At 42.9% G+C, this 15,235-nt stretch overlaps 2 pseudogenes across 1 annotated transcript; both read right to left on the bottom strand.

Moving 5' to 3' along the window:
- Positions 1-1,327: 1,327 nt before the first annotated feature.
- LOC125212576 (loganic acid O-methyltransferase pseudogene) lies at positions 1,328-3,355 on the bottom strand (annotated as a pseudogene). Its single transcript, XR_016136696.1, has 3 exons — positions 2,869-3,355; positions 2,120-2,743; positions 1,328-1,690 (listed from the first exon to the last, which is right to left on the bottom strand). The product of XR_016136696.1 is annotated as a loganic acid O-methyltransferase pseudogene (transcript).
- An 8,571-nt stretch (positions 3,356-11,926) lies between these two features.
- On the bottom strand, positions 11,927-13,986 carry LOC148930840 (uncharacterized; annotated as a pseudogene).
- Positions 13,987-15,235: the final 1,249 nt, after the last annotated feature.

The following is a 15,235-nucleotide window of genomic DNA, read 5'->3' on the forward strand; positions in this document are numbered from 1 at the left end:
CAAATTCCAATACATAGTCTCACTGTCTCTCTTATGTACTCCCTCTGTCCCAAAATAAAAGTTTTAATTGCTATTTCGATTCGTTTTACAATAAGAGTCTTATTTCACTTTTACCAAGAATGGTACATTTCACTATTCGACTCAAATTTTATCACAAAACTAATATATAAAAGTGAGACTCATATTCCACTAATTACTTATTCAACTCACTTTTCTTAAACTTGTGGCATAACTAAATAGGACTCCTATTGCGGGACGGAGGGAGTATATTAGTACAACAATATATTTAATGTTTCGGTATCCATGGCGTATATCGACGAAAGTTGAAACATCAAATATATGGCCATACCTTTTTGGCCATGTCGACAAGAGAAGATCTCAGAAGTTCGACCGTCGATACAACGGTGAACTCCTTTCGTGGGTCCCAAAACTCCGGCACTCCGGGAATCAGAAGAGCCATAATCCCACCTTCCACCATTTCTACCGCCCTCGATTTCAAGAATGCTTCAAATACGCTTCATAAACCTTTCTTCTCTCCCTACAATAAATATCTCTAGAAGAGTAGCCGAATTCGATGGACGACTGCGGAAGAAGGCAGCCGTGGAAGTCCCTGTGAGGCGGGAGTGATCTGAAGAGCATGTTAAAGTCGTTGATGACGACGTCGTTTAGGGACACGTGGAATTCTGGGAGTTTGAGGTTTGAGGATTCGTGTTTCCTTTTGATGGCTTCGATGATTGTATGCATGACCGGAAAAGAGTCTTTTCCGGTTGAGCACGTTTATTTAGTATACTCATTATCATATTGCACGTTTATTTGTGAAATAAAAAAAAATACTAAAAAAAGTATTGCACATGTTAATAAATTACGATCGACGACGTACAATACACCCTATAAAAGATAGTTCAAAATTAATAATAATGTCAATTTGTCATGAACAACATAGGAGATAAAGCATATGTGTTTGGTTTTGGATATCTTATCTTGATATTCAACTTTAAATAATCAGCCATGTACACAATCCACACGTTATTTATTAATGCCTATTTCGAATCTCCCGAAAAAATTGAAGTAAATAAAAAATCACAATGACGTGCCTGTAATATTCAAAGCCATAAGTTTTCGGTCATTATGTAATCGACTTGTAATTACTACTCAAATCTTGATGTACGCTATAAATTTTAATGATTTATTGAACTTGATTGTAATAAAAACAGGTTTTTACATTTTTTAATTAATTTATCAATCGGATGATTTAAAATTTTAATAGAAGTCAGTGCATTATTGCATTTCAAAACCACCCCCACCAAGATTAGAAAACACACGTACATATTTGAAGTCTCTAACCAACAACAACGTACTAAACATTATTGTGCTTGAGGATAACAACAATCACAACAGTTCTTTCATTAGAAGGATTTGCATAAACTGCTGAAGTTTGAAGTTTCTTCTTCAAAAGGTCGAACGTCTCGTCGATAGCTTCAACTCCAAACTCATGTGTAAGCACATTTTGAAAAACCGCCCTAAAACATGCCACGTGGCCATCAACATTGAGAAATGCCCCACTACTCAAAATCTCCATTCTTTCAATGCTGAAACTGATGCTCTTATGCAGTATTGCCCTCACCTCCTCTGGGGTGGGAAAATGGTGCGGAAAGTTGAATTTCTCTAATTTTTCCTCACTCAATCTTCCCTGCAAAGTCAATATAATCTTCACTCAATTTCGTAAAAGCAACATTACTTGTGAATTAAAGTGACTAGTATTTTTATCGGCTCAGATTTAAAAAATTGTTTGACTTTATACGAATAAAAAAAGTAATTGATAGAAAATGTTAATGGAATTTGGTCATACTTTTATATGTTGGTTTTATAATAACATGTGAGTAGAGTGAATTAGTGAAATGTGAAGTTCACCATAATAAAAGTAAAAGGAGACATTTATCAGTGCATGCATAGCATAAGGTATGATATTAATCATCCCGTTATAACAAAGACGTTTCCTTTAGACACAAGACTTAAGAAAACTATGTTAAGAAAATTGCCGAAAAAAGGAAATGACTCAGCTATAATGAGACAGTCCAAAGAAAAATACAAACGAACTATACAGGGATAGAGAGAGTACCTTTTTTGCCATGTCTACAAGGGAAGACGTGAGAAGTTCAAGCCTCGATATAACGGTGAACTCCTTTTGTGGGTCCCAATAGCTAGGCACTCCTGGAATTAAAAGAGCCATAATCGCACCCTCCACCATTTCCACAGCCCTTCATTTCAAGAATGATTCCAAATCCTTCTCAAATTGCCCCAAATAAGCTTCATAAACCTCCTCCATCTCTCCTCCACTCCGAGGCGGAGACTTGAGGCCCTCGGCAGCCTTGGGCACCTCCGACAGCCAGTGGACCGCCCAAGAAGAGTACGCAAAGTGGACGGAGGATGGAGGGAGAAGGCTGCCGTGGAAGTCCCCGGGAACTGCGGCTACCTCATAGCTCCTATCAGGTGGGAGGGAACGGAAGAGGGTGTTAAAGTCGTTAGAGACGACGTCGTTAAAGTAGACGTGGAATTCTGGGGTTTTGAGGTCTGTGGATTCGTATTTGCGTTTGATGGCTTCGATGATCGCGTGCATGGCCGGAAAAGAGTTGTTTCCGGTTGAGCACCCGAAATCGACAATGCAGAAGCTATTAGTTGAGAACTCTAATTTTGTGGCGATTTCTTCTTCGATGATTGCCTTTGAAGCTTCCAATATTCCTCGCTTAATTTGTGTATGAGCAAACATTAATTAGTAATAGATCGCCTTATAAAAACATGAATGCAATAAATAGTTAATTATGAATTTATGATACTAGTATATATAGTAATATATGTATAGAATTACACCTGGTAGGATGAGTTTTTGTCATAGCTGAGAGGTCCATCGCCACCATTCATGGAAAAATGTCCATTATCTTTGGAAATGGAATCCATCACGTACGAAACTATAAAGAAATGTGATTCATATGTATGTATATATAGAGAGAGTTGTCACTGAATGAGGATCTAAATGGGAATTACTACAAATTAATAATATTCGTTGAATTTATTGTTCTAATAATATCAAACAAAGCATGCCAAGTGACAACATAAAGTTTAGATGGCTGTGATATATCCTAAAATGATTTTGAAAAACGCACTCATGAACTAATATAGTTTTCGTGTGTATAATGATATTTTAACGACTTTCAAAATACATGAACATGCAAAAAATATTAAATTATCTCATGATTAATCAGCTTACCTCACTCCTATAACTAATTTAATTCTCCACAAATTTTATTTTGGCTTATTCGGTTTTCTGTCTGACTATTATCTTATAACTGAGTGCTGCCATAACATATAGGATTTGTTTACAAGATACCAATCAACCAATAATATATTGTATTGCATGTTATGTTATCTAAACAAAGTGTCTACAATCAAACTCAAAATATTGCACGTTTATTTGTCAATAAATAAATATAGAGAAAAAGTATTGCGCATTTTATTATACTGCAATCCACGACATACAATACACACGAAATTCGTAATAAGAGCCCACGTGAGAGTAGATAAAGCATATGTGTTCAGTTTTGGATATCTTATCTTAATATTCACCTTTTGACTATGAGCCATATATTTACAATCCACACATGATCAATGCCTCCTATTTGGAATCTTCTAGTTAAAAAGAATGATGAACATGTGAGAATTTATGTGGAAATGCATGAATACAAACTTTTGAGATTTAAAATCAATGCAACCAATTTATTCAACAAATGATGAAATCACGCATATTTACATATATCCCCATGCTTGTGCTGAATCTACCCTCCTACCAAAAGTATATACCAGTATAAATATATACATACTCTTATCCATTTTAGTGCAAAACTTGAACTAAAGTTGTCAAATAGACTGATCCATGTCGGGCCAGAAATTTGAGGCACAATTCAGCCCAGGCCCACAAAATGAAGTACGTTGGGCCGAGTCTCTTTTATAAATTCAAACCCAGCCCTGCCAGGCCAATGTCACTCTTGGTGCTAAGCTAAAGAAGATTACAAAGTTACTAATAACTTTGCGCATAATTTCACTCTCTTTTGCGATCTGAAAAAGAACTAACAATTTTTTTTTAAATAAGCGTATATATGTGCTCGATTCGTTACATTAATTAAATGACGGAAATTAAAAAATGAACATGGCTCAAGACTCAAACATAGTCCGCCAAGCATTTAGGGTTGTTGGGCTCGGATGATGATGCATTAGTGGTGGCTCGTATTGGTGGATACAGTAGGAGCAAAGAAGAGGATTAAGCCCTTTCTAAGTGAAAAACATCTTACTGCATTTTCCAGCTGAAATGGAATATTCCTACCGAAATAGAATTGTACATCCAGAATAGTCCTAAGAAAACAGTACTATTTTCATTTGCATAACATTGTCAAAAAATTTTATATCCAGTGTAAATCATTATGTAAAATTAGCTCTTATAATTAAAATGAAATATAGAATTATCATTTTCTTGGAGTTCCAAACTAAAACTTGAATATAATGTGGAGGCCCATTGCTTTGAGTGTGCATGGGCCTTTCCGTATCAAAATTAAATCCTAAGAGTTACAGAAATAAATCATAAAACAACAACCAAATAATATAAGAGATTATCGGCTCACTTCCGAAATAAAATTAAATAAAAGTATAGATTCCTGTCAGCGACTGCAATCGTGATTTCAATTTTGGTCCTGTAACCTCGTATCACATGACATCTAAGCAACAAATGAAACTTTGTAAAGTGAAATACTTATTATGCTATAGAAATAATCATACTGCCCCAACTTCTTAATAGAAACACCTTATTTTTAAATTGTGATACACTAGTAAGTAGATTTCCTGATGTCACCAACTAATCTCAGACGTGCTAAATATTTTTGTGCTTGTGCTTGTGCTTGAGGATAGCAACCATCTTAACAGTTCTATCGTTAGAAGGATCTGCGTAAACCGATGAAGCCTGGTATTTCTTTAACAAAAGGTCGAACGTTTCATCGATGGTTTTAGCTAAAAACATATGTGTAAGCATATTTTGATGAACCGCCCTGAGACATGCCACGTGGCCATCGACATTGAGCAACGACCCACTACTCAAAATCTCCATTCTTTCTACGATGAAACTATTGCTCTTTTGCAGTATGGCCCTCAGTTCCTCCGTGGTGGGAAAGTAGTATGGAAGGTAGAACGTCCTTGACATTGACTCACTCAATCTTCCCAGCAAAAGTCAACTTGTGATTGTTAATGGCGGACGAATGGAGTACTGATCTCTGCATGCATAGGATGTGATATTACCTTTTTAACCATGTCGATGAGGGAAGATTTGAGAAGTTCAACCCGCGAAACAACATAAGACTCCTTTTGTGGGTCCCACAGGGCAGGCACTCCAGGAATTAGAAGAGCCATAATCCCACCTTCCACCATTTCCACAGCCCTACACTTCAAGAATGATTCCATATCCCTCTCAAACTGATTCTTTTTTTCTTTTTTTTTTTTGAAACACTCTTTCTACAACAACGTCCTTTCCCAAAAATTTCTTTTTTCCTGTGATCCAACAAAGATTCAACCCATATTCAAAATTCGCTATCAAAGGATTATGATTTGCGATTTGGTCCAAGGTTAAGATAAGGCTCCAAAGGATGACCTAACGTCCTCTCCTATCACTATAACCACTTTGAAGATTCAAACAGACCGCAAACAAGTTCTAGAAACATATAACATAGTTGATGAAAAATCACATATTTTTTTTTAGAAAAGGAGATGGTCTCTATCCTCACAAGGTAATTTTTGGCAATAGACAAGGCAACGAGCAATTCACTTTAGACAAATCACAAATAGCCAACACAAGTCACTTAGCTAAATCAACTAGTTTTCGCAAACATTTTTTTAACCAAAAATCATCATAGGCAATTCATCCTACAAACATGTTTAGTTCATCTTGTCATATTTCCCAAGTCCCAATTCAATTTCACCCAAAGGAATACTCAAACAACGAAATCACACAAAAGAAAAACAACAAAAAATATAAAAATGAAAATGAAACAAAAGAAACTATCCTACTAGCTATCACCACATAAGATGCCATCATATCAAATTAGGGGGGGGGGGGGGAGAAAGAGACCCAATTCCACTAGACACCCCCCCCAAACTTATTCCAAGCCAAGGCAAGGATAATTTTGAAAGAATGTGGAATTGTGGTGGACCTCTACTGATTCGGCGGGTGGTGAGGTGGTCGCTAGCTGGCCATGAAATCCCGTTGTTGCTGCACAAAAGTGGCCCATCATTCACCATTGAAGTGATAAGTGAGCTCTCCATTGTCAACATCGATCAAGGCCTTCCTTGTGGCTAGAAAAGGTTTTCCTAGAATGAGAGGTACCTTTCTATCCTCCTCTATGTCCAATATCACAAAATCAGCGGGGAAGACGAACTCATTCACTCTCACCACAACACCCACTGGATAAGACACCGATCTATCAGTGTTACAGTGCAACAGTCAGCTCGTCTAAGGGAGACCAGCCCGGAGCAACATGTGGAGGAGATGGACATGGATATAGTGGACAAAGGCAGCAAAGAGACGACGAGAACAATCGCCAAGGACCGGTCGCGCCGTCAGAGACGTCAACCAGATCACTTTGGCGATTTTGTCAAGCATTGAAGCTGCTGACTTTTATCTATTTTTGTTAGTTTATTTCTATTTCGTGTCTTTAGTTATTTGGGGATTATTATTGTTTATTTTTAATTATTTTTGCGTCGAGCGGATTATAAGCTCCTTTCCGGGTTTTCTTCGTTGATTCTTTCCCGGATCGTAGGTCGAATCAACCCTAGGGTCCTAGTATAAATATGCGTGTATTTTATTTCACCTCTCAAGGAATAAAATATATTTACGCAATTTACTTTCTACTGCTTCAAAACCCTCGTTCTTGCCGTGTTTGACCGTCAGGCAAACGATTCCGCGACTTCACGGAGGAATTCTACCGGAGTTAGGGAGAATGGCCCTAACAAGTGGTGCCTTCATTGTCGAACTCATTTATCGATGGCACATCTGAATGCTACACGTACAGAACCGATGGTGGTATCTTCCACCAGCGTCATTCGCGGGCTAGAGCAGCTTCCGACGTCGACCGCACCCTTTAATGCGTCGGCGTTGGCTTGGGAACATGTACTAGCGTCAATTGCCCGAGTAGAAGCCCGTTTGGACGCGTCAGAACGCCGATCCAACACCTCGCCGCCACAACCTAGGCCTGATCCTGATCCACCTTATGCAAACTGGCACGGTGGGAGATGAGACTCGACGTTCCAGACACTGATAATTACTACAACAACGTCGGTCGCTTCACAACCACAATTAGGGTTCGGAGGACCCTCATCGCGTGACACACATCGTCAAGGGACATCTGCCTGGGAGCACCAGGGCAGCGACAACAACTGGAACAGGGGCAAACAGACGACCGCGTGGGATAACCCTTGTCATCGACAGGAGATCCGTGGCGAGAGGCGATCGACGGCTTGGGACAGCCCTTGGAGTAGACCACACGCTGGGGGCTTCACGCTACGATCAGTACCGTTCAGAGAAACCGCGCTATGAGCAGATGAAACCACCACGCCTTGGCGTAGTGGTGGTCGCTTTGAGCAACGCCAATCAGGCTTGCCTATGGCTTTACCAGCCCCGTCGCAGCAGGTTCCGAGGCCTCCTCAACATAAATTTTCTGAATACTCTAACTTACCGGTACTCAAGCTGTCGCCAGCGCAGAAAGCGGAGCGTTCACGCTTGGGCCTTTGTTGGTGGTGCCCGGAGAAATGGGTTCCAGGCCACAACTGTAAGGGAAAGTTTTTGGTATATATGGGTATGGAGGAAGATTCGGAGGATGACCCGGGGAATCAGCTGGTTACGGCAGACATCTCGCATATCTTTGCGATGGAAGGAGGCAGAAGGAGGACAATATTGAGCTGGCAGGTATGATTGGCACGGCGGAGGTGCGCATACTGGTGGATACGGGGAGTTCACACGACTTTCTACATCCCCGCGTGGCTGAACGGTTGGCGCTTCCGCTACAGAAGGTGCGACCCTTTAGGGTCTATGTGGGAAACGGCGAATTCTTATTGTGCTCTTGGGCATCGAGACAGACACGGATCGTTGTGCAAAATCATGTGTTTCTGGTGGATTTACACATTCTTCCAGTACATGGTCCGGAGGTGATTCTAGGAAGGGTGTGGCTGAAATCACTACGGCGAGTGACGAACGACTTTGACGCAGGTACATTGGAGTTTGTGCGGAATGGCGAACACATCCGACTAAAGCTGGTGCCGCCACCCACCAGGTCAGTTTCGTTGCGACGATTTGCATCGCTGCTTGCACTTCGGGGCGAGGCAGAGTTGTTCGAACTTGTCCAATTTCCCCAACGTGACACAGATACCGAGGGAGCAGCGTCGATTTGCTTTCCAAAGGATCTGCCGGAGGAAATTCTGGCAGTGTTGAAGTCGCACGGAAAGGTGTTTGGGTTGCCTTCGGGTATGCCGCCTAAGCGCCAGTTTGACCACAAGATTCATCTGCTACCGGAATCGAAGCCGGTGAACGTGCGACCGTACAGATATCCATACTTTCAGAAGACGGAAATCGAGCGACAAGTCAAGGAAATGTTGGAGACGGGCATCGTTCGACCCAGTCATAGCCCTTTCTCGTCACCTGTTTTACTGATACGGAAGAAAGACGGATCATTCCGTTTTGCATCGATTACCGGGCCTTGAACGCAGCAACGGTGCCTGATCACTTCCCCATCCCCACTACGGATGAACTGTTTGATGAATTGGGCTCAGCTAGGTTCTTCACAAAACTGGATTTGCGCTCTGGATATCACCAGATCTGGATGTGCGAGGATGATGTGTATAAGACAGCATTTAGCATTTCGGACTCACGACGACCATTTTGAGTTTCTAGTAATGCCATTCGGATTGACAAACACGCCATCTACTTTCCAGGCAGCCATGAATAGCCTGTTTCGGTCGGTCCTGCGACAGTTTGTGATTGTCTTCTTCGATGACATCCTCATATACAGCCCCACTATACAATCCCATATACGCCATTTGAATGAGGTACTATCAATCCTTACAAAAAATCATTTTTTTGTTAAATTATCGAAGTGCACTTTTGCGTGCTCGGCGGTCGAGTACCTCGGCCATTTGATTACAGGCGGGCAGCTCAAAGCAGATCCTTCCAAAATTGAGGCGATGTTAGTATGGCCCGTACCCACGTCGGTCAGGCAGCTACGGGGTTTCCTGGGTTTAACGGGTTATTACAGGCGCTTTGTGAAGCACTATGCGTGTATTGCAGCCCCCCTCACGGAGCTTCTAAAGAAGGACTCGTTTATTTGGTCGAACGCGGTGGCCACGAGTTTCGTCGCTCTGAAAGAAGCAATGTCAACGGCACCAGTCCTGCGATTACCTGATTTTACGACGACATTTCACTTGGAGACCGATGCGTCAGATTTCGGAATCAGCGCGGTGCTGCTTTAGGATGGCCATCCGTTGGACTTTTTCAGCAAAAAGCTAGGCCCGAAACGGCGAATTTCCTCAACATATCACAAGGAACTGTATGCAATCGTGGAGGCGGTGCAGAAGTGGCGACAGTATTTGCTTGGTCGGGAGTTCGTGATTAGAAGTGATCAGAAGAGCCTAAAAGATCTGTTGCAACAGATTATTCAAATGCCAGATCAACAGTTTTATGCTCGGAAATTAATGGGTTATAAATTAAGGATCGAGTACAAAATTGGGGCCTCGAATAAGGTCGCAGATGCTCTATCTAGGATGGATGTGGAAGTGGACCAGCCGTTGCTCGCTGCAGATGGCGAACCTGAGCAAGCCGGCGACCCAACCCGAGACGCACAACTATTAACGACAGTGGCCCAGCCGGTCCCTGAAGTTCTCGGCATTCTGCAAACCGAGGCGGAGAGTGCAGCGGATGTGATTGAGCTCCGTTCAGCGCAGGAACAAGGTAGAGGCGACCCGGATGTATCATTCGTGGACGGACTGTGCTATTATAAACGCCGCTTGTATGTTAGTAAAGAATCGGCAGTGAAGGAGGTGCTACTACGGGAGTTTCACGCTGCACCGACAGCCGGCCATCCAGGGATTGACCGCACTTTCAAACGCTTAGCGGCTGTGTTTTATTGGAAGGGAATGCGGAAGGATGTGAAGAAATTTGTAGAGTCATGCTACGATTGCCAGACAACTAAGTACTCTACTCAGAAACCTGCAGGGTTGCTGCAGCCGCTACCGATTCCTTCTCAAGTTTGTGAGGATGTTTCGATAGACTTTATTACTTGCCTTCCACAATCGAGGGGGTTCACGACTATTTTGGTGGCGGTGGACCGCTTGACAAAGTATGCTCACTTTGCACCGCTGCCGAAGAGCTACAATGCTTTGAAGGTGGCCACAGTGTTCATTGATACAGTGGTCAAACATCACGGGATTTCAAAGACGTTGGTGTCGGATAGAGATCCCGTTTTCTTGAATGAGGTATGGGAGGATATGTTGCGCTTAAGTGGTACTAAGCTCAATTTCTCAACTGCCTATCACCCGCAATCGGATGGGCAGACGGAGGTGAGGAACCGGGGTTTGGAGCAATATTTGAGGGCGTTTGTGGCGGATAGACCGTCGAAATGCGTGAATTTTCTGCCATGGGCGGAACTGGCATTGAATTGCTTTCATCACGAAGGCCTGGGGACTTCCCCTTTTACGGCGTTGTATGGTCGGGATCCGCCGTCATTAATTGCGGCTGCGCCCTCGGCGGAGACACCCCCGGACGTGGCATTGATGATACGGCAGCGAGGGGAGTTGATCGTGTTGCTCAGGAAGAATTTGGAGCGCGCGCAACAGCGGATGCGAGTTGCCGCTAATAAGCACCGTCGAGATGTGGAGTTCGAGGTTGGAGAGATGGTGTTGTTAAAGCTGCACATGTATAGGCAGCATTCGGTCGCACGACCGCTGTCAACTAAACTAGCGCGACGATTTTATGGCCCTTTCGAGGTGCTGGAACGAATAGGCCAGGTGGCATATCGTCTGAAGCTGCCGGAAGGGAGTAGGGTGCACGATGTGTTTCATGTGAGTTTGTTGAAGCCTTTTGTTGTTAGTGAGAATCGGGTGGCGGAGGCTTTGCCTGCGAAGTTTGCTCGTGGCAGACCAGTGGTTCGACCGTGCCGCGTGCGGGATCGCCGGACGGTTTGGCGAAATGGGGAGACTGTTGAAGAATTGCTGCTCGAATCGGGTGATGACGGCGGGGATCAGCCGAGTTGGGAACCCCGGGAGGTGGTACATAGTAGATTTCCGGATCTGCTCCTTGAGGACAAGGAGGCTTCTAAGGAGAGGGGAGTTGTTACGGTGCAACAGTCAGCTCGTCTAAGGGAGACCAGCCCGGAGCAGCATGTGGAGGAGATGGACGTGGATACAGTGAACAAAGGCAGCAAAGAGACGACGAGAACAATCGCCAAGGACCGGTCGCGCCGTCAGAGACGTCAACCAGATCACTTTGGCGATTTTGTCAATTATTGAAGCTGCTGACTTTTATCTATTTTTGTTAGTTTATTTCTATTTCGTGTCTTTAGTTATTTGGGGATTATTATTGTTTATTTTTAATTATTTTTGCGTCGAGCGGATTATAAGCTCCTTTTCGGGTTTTCTTCGTTGATTCTTTCCCGGATTGTAGGTCGAATCAACCCTAGGGTCCTAGTATAAATATGCGTGTATTTTATTTCACCTCTCAAGGAATAAAATATATTTATGCAATTTACTTTCTACTACTTCAAAACCCTCGTTCTTGCCGTGTTTGATCGTCGGGCAAACGATTCCGCGACTTCACGGAGGAATTCTACCGGAGTTAGGGAGTTTGGCCCTAACAATCAGCCATCTGCAACGTGATGGATGTGGGTTTCAACTGGTCAATCTTCATCTTGTAATAGAAGGACAACGGCATGAGGTTAATGCTAGCTCCGAGGTCGCAAAAGGCATTCTCTACAAAGTGATCTCCACTAGTGCACTCAATAGTAAAGCTCCCAGGATCCTGCATCTTGGCCGGAAGCTTCCTTTGCAAAATCGCACTATAGTTTTCCGTCATATTGACAGTCTCATGATGCTCCCACTTCTTCTTTTTGGCGACAACTTCCTTAAGAAATTTAACATATCTGGGCATTTGCTATAGTGCCTCAATCAGCGGAATGTTAATCTGCACCTTCTTGAAGATCTCTTAGAATTTGGCAAACTAATCATTCTTCTTCTTCTTTAGCAGCACTTGGGGGAATGGCACTCTTATCTCTGTTGGCTTGACTAGTGTGTTCACCTCAGGTGAACTGCCGGAGATGATGTCTCAAGTTCCTCATTTTCTGCCTTGGCTTCTGCTTCTTTCACTGGCCCAGTTACAGGCTTTAGTGGGGTCTCTGGCATAGAAGGACCCTGATAACTCGTCCAACTCCTCAAGTGAATCGCCTTGCAATCCTTAGGATTTACAATGGGCTGCCCTGGGAATTGCCCTGGCTTATGCTGGCCGCTCACAGCTTGAGCAATCCGACTCATTAGCACCTCTAGATTCTTCATATGTGTTGCCATGTTATGCATATCATTCTCTACCTTTTCAATGCTCCATATTCTTATGTGACTGTGTCATGAATGTGTTCAGTGTGTCCTCTGAACTCTTTTTCTGCGGCTCGTTGATCATTCCTAGAGAAACTTTGAACCCCGGAGGTGGTTGCAGGGCATTGTTGGGGTTCCCATATGAGAGGTTGGGATGTGGCTTATTCCCAAAATGGTTGAAACCTCCTTGATTGGGTCGGGAGTTGTTGTAATATCTGTTGCCCCCTTGGTGTATGTAATTGACATTTTCTACACCTTCTTGATTCTCTTGCACTGATGTTCCCACCCCCATAAGGTCTAGCTTCTTGTGGATGAGCTCCAATTGTTTGGTCATACTATTGGCTGACCTAGGCAGAAGCTATTCTGTGCACCTTGCTCCTCTCGTTGGTCCAACCTTCATCATTCGAGGTAACTCTCTCGATCACCTCCATTGTTGCCGTCTCACCGATCTTTAGCAATGCTCCTCTCGCGCTCCAGTTTAGCTCACTCTTTGCTTTAGGCAAACACCCCTTATAGAATGAGAGGATTTGATGGGTTAGGCTTAGACCATGATAGGAGACCGCTTCAAAAGGCTCTTGAATCTTTCCCATGCGCCTCGGATACTCTCTGAGGAATCATTTCAAATGCTAGATACGCTGACTGCCTCTTTAAAGCTTCACTCGGAGGGTAGTATTTTGCTAATAATTTCTCCACCATTGCATCCCACGTGCGGATGGAGTTGGGCTCCATTCTGTCCAGCCAATATCGGGCGTCATCCTCTAGAGAAAAAGGAAACACCCTCAATCTGACATGTTCATCGGTGACTCCATTTATATTCGTCCTGTTGCAGATCTGGATGAACTTGGTGATATTCTTGTTAGGGTTCTCCGTGGTTCGGCCTCTAAAAACATTATTCTCAACCATCTGAATGAGTCCCCTCCCGAGCTCAAAGTTGTTGGCATTCATGTTGTTGCCAATAATTGGTGGGTTTGCCACCCCATTATAGGCAAACATATTCTGCACTGGTATCTCATTCTGCCCTTGATCTAACCACCTATGCAATGCTGCGAGTTGCTCTTGAAGTTGAGCATTCGTTAGAGGAGGTGGTGTTGGATTGTTATTTCCGTTTCCGTTCTCGCTTCCTTCCTCCATCAAAATAGGAGAATGAGGCTCAAACTGGATAAGAGAATGAACTGGTGACGGAGTAGGTGATGATGGTTCTTGAACTGGTGAAGGTGATCGTCCCTGGATCGGAGAAGAAGCTCGGATCCGTTGATTTAGCCTCGTAAAAGCATTTCTCCTTCTGTTGGATGCTTCGATCTCAAGATCGATAGGCTCTAAAGGTAGACCCTTAAGTACCACGAACCGACTTTAACTACTATCTAGACAATCTGGAAAGTTTGGTTTGATTTTTGAAAAACAATTAAGCATAAACAAGCTAAAAGCATGCAACAAAAGATAAGTTTCAAAAAAGAGAACAAGGTAGAGCTTTGGATCTGTTGTTTGTATTGAACTGATTTTCCATTTGATTGTGTTATTAAAAGATACATTTTACACTCCTATTTATAGGACAAGATCATTGAATATGCCTAGGAACTTATGAACTAGGAACTCTACCATATTAATGATATATTCCCTTGAGTCCCTAAAATACTCTTTCCCATAATCTTGAGACTATCATATTTCCTTTCCAACACTCCCCCTCAAGTTAAGTAATGGGATTCCCGATGCTTAACTTGCCAAGTACATTTGCAAAGTTCTTCGTGCCCACAGCCTTGGTTAAGATATCCGCTAGCTAATCTCCAGATCAAATGAATGGAAATGCAACTATCCCAGCCTCAATGTTTTCTTTGATGAAATGTCGATCAACCTCCACGTGTTTTGTTCTGTCATGTTGGACTGGATTCTCTGAGATACTAATAGCAACTTTGTTGTCACAAAAGAGTTGGCAAGTTTTTGGAGACAACAGGCCTAACTCGTTCATGTCCCTTCTCAACCATAACACTTCAGTCAGTCCACTTTTAATTCCCCTGAATTCAGCTTCTGCACTAGATAATGCCACGACCTTTTGTTTCTTGCTCTTCCACGACACTAGATTTCCACCAACAAATGTAAAGTATCCCGCGGTAGATCTTCTGTCGACTGGATTTCCTGCCCAATCTGCATCTGTGTAGCCATGAATTTCCAAGTGATCATTCTTCTTGAACATAATTCCATGATCAAAGGTGCCCTTGAGATATCTCACAATTCTAACTGCTGCTTCCATGTGATCAGTTTGAGGCTGATGCATAAACTGGCTGACAACACTTACTGCATAAGCTATATCGGGTCTGGTATGTGACAGATAGATTAATTTTCCTACCAGTCGTTGATATCTTCCATGATCTGCCAATGCCGATCCTTCAACTATTTGCAAGCCGTGATTCAGAGCTATGGGGGTTTCCGCAGGCTTGCAGTCCATCATCCTTGTCTCTGCCAAAAGGTCTAATATGTACTTTTTTTTATTTATGAATATGCCATGGGGTGACCTCATCACTTCAACTCCCAAAAAATACTTCAGATGCCCCAAGTCCTTCATTTCAAATTCAGAAGCCAA

The sequence above is a fragment of the Salvia hispanica genome, chromosome 3 (genome assembly GCF_029641045.1).
Source record: "Salvia hispanica isolate PSC_SH4W2 chromosome 3, Shi_PSC_v1, whole genome shotgun sequence".
In the NCBI taxonomy this organism is placed as follows: domain Eukaryota; kingdom Viridiplantae; phylum Streptophyta; class Magnoliopsida; order Lamiales; family Lamiaceae; genus Salvia; species Salvia hispanica.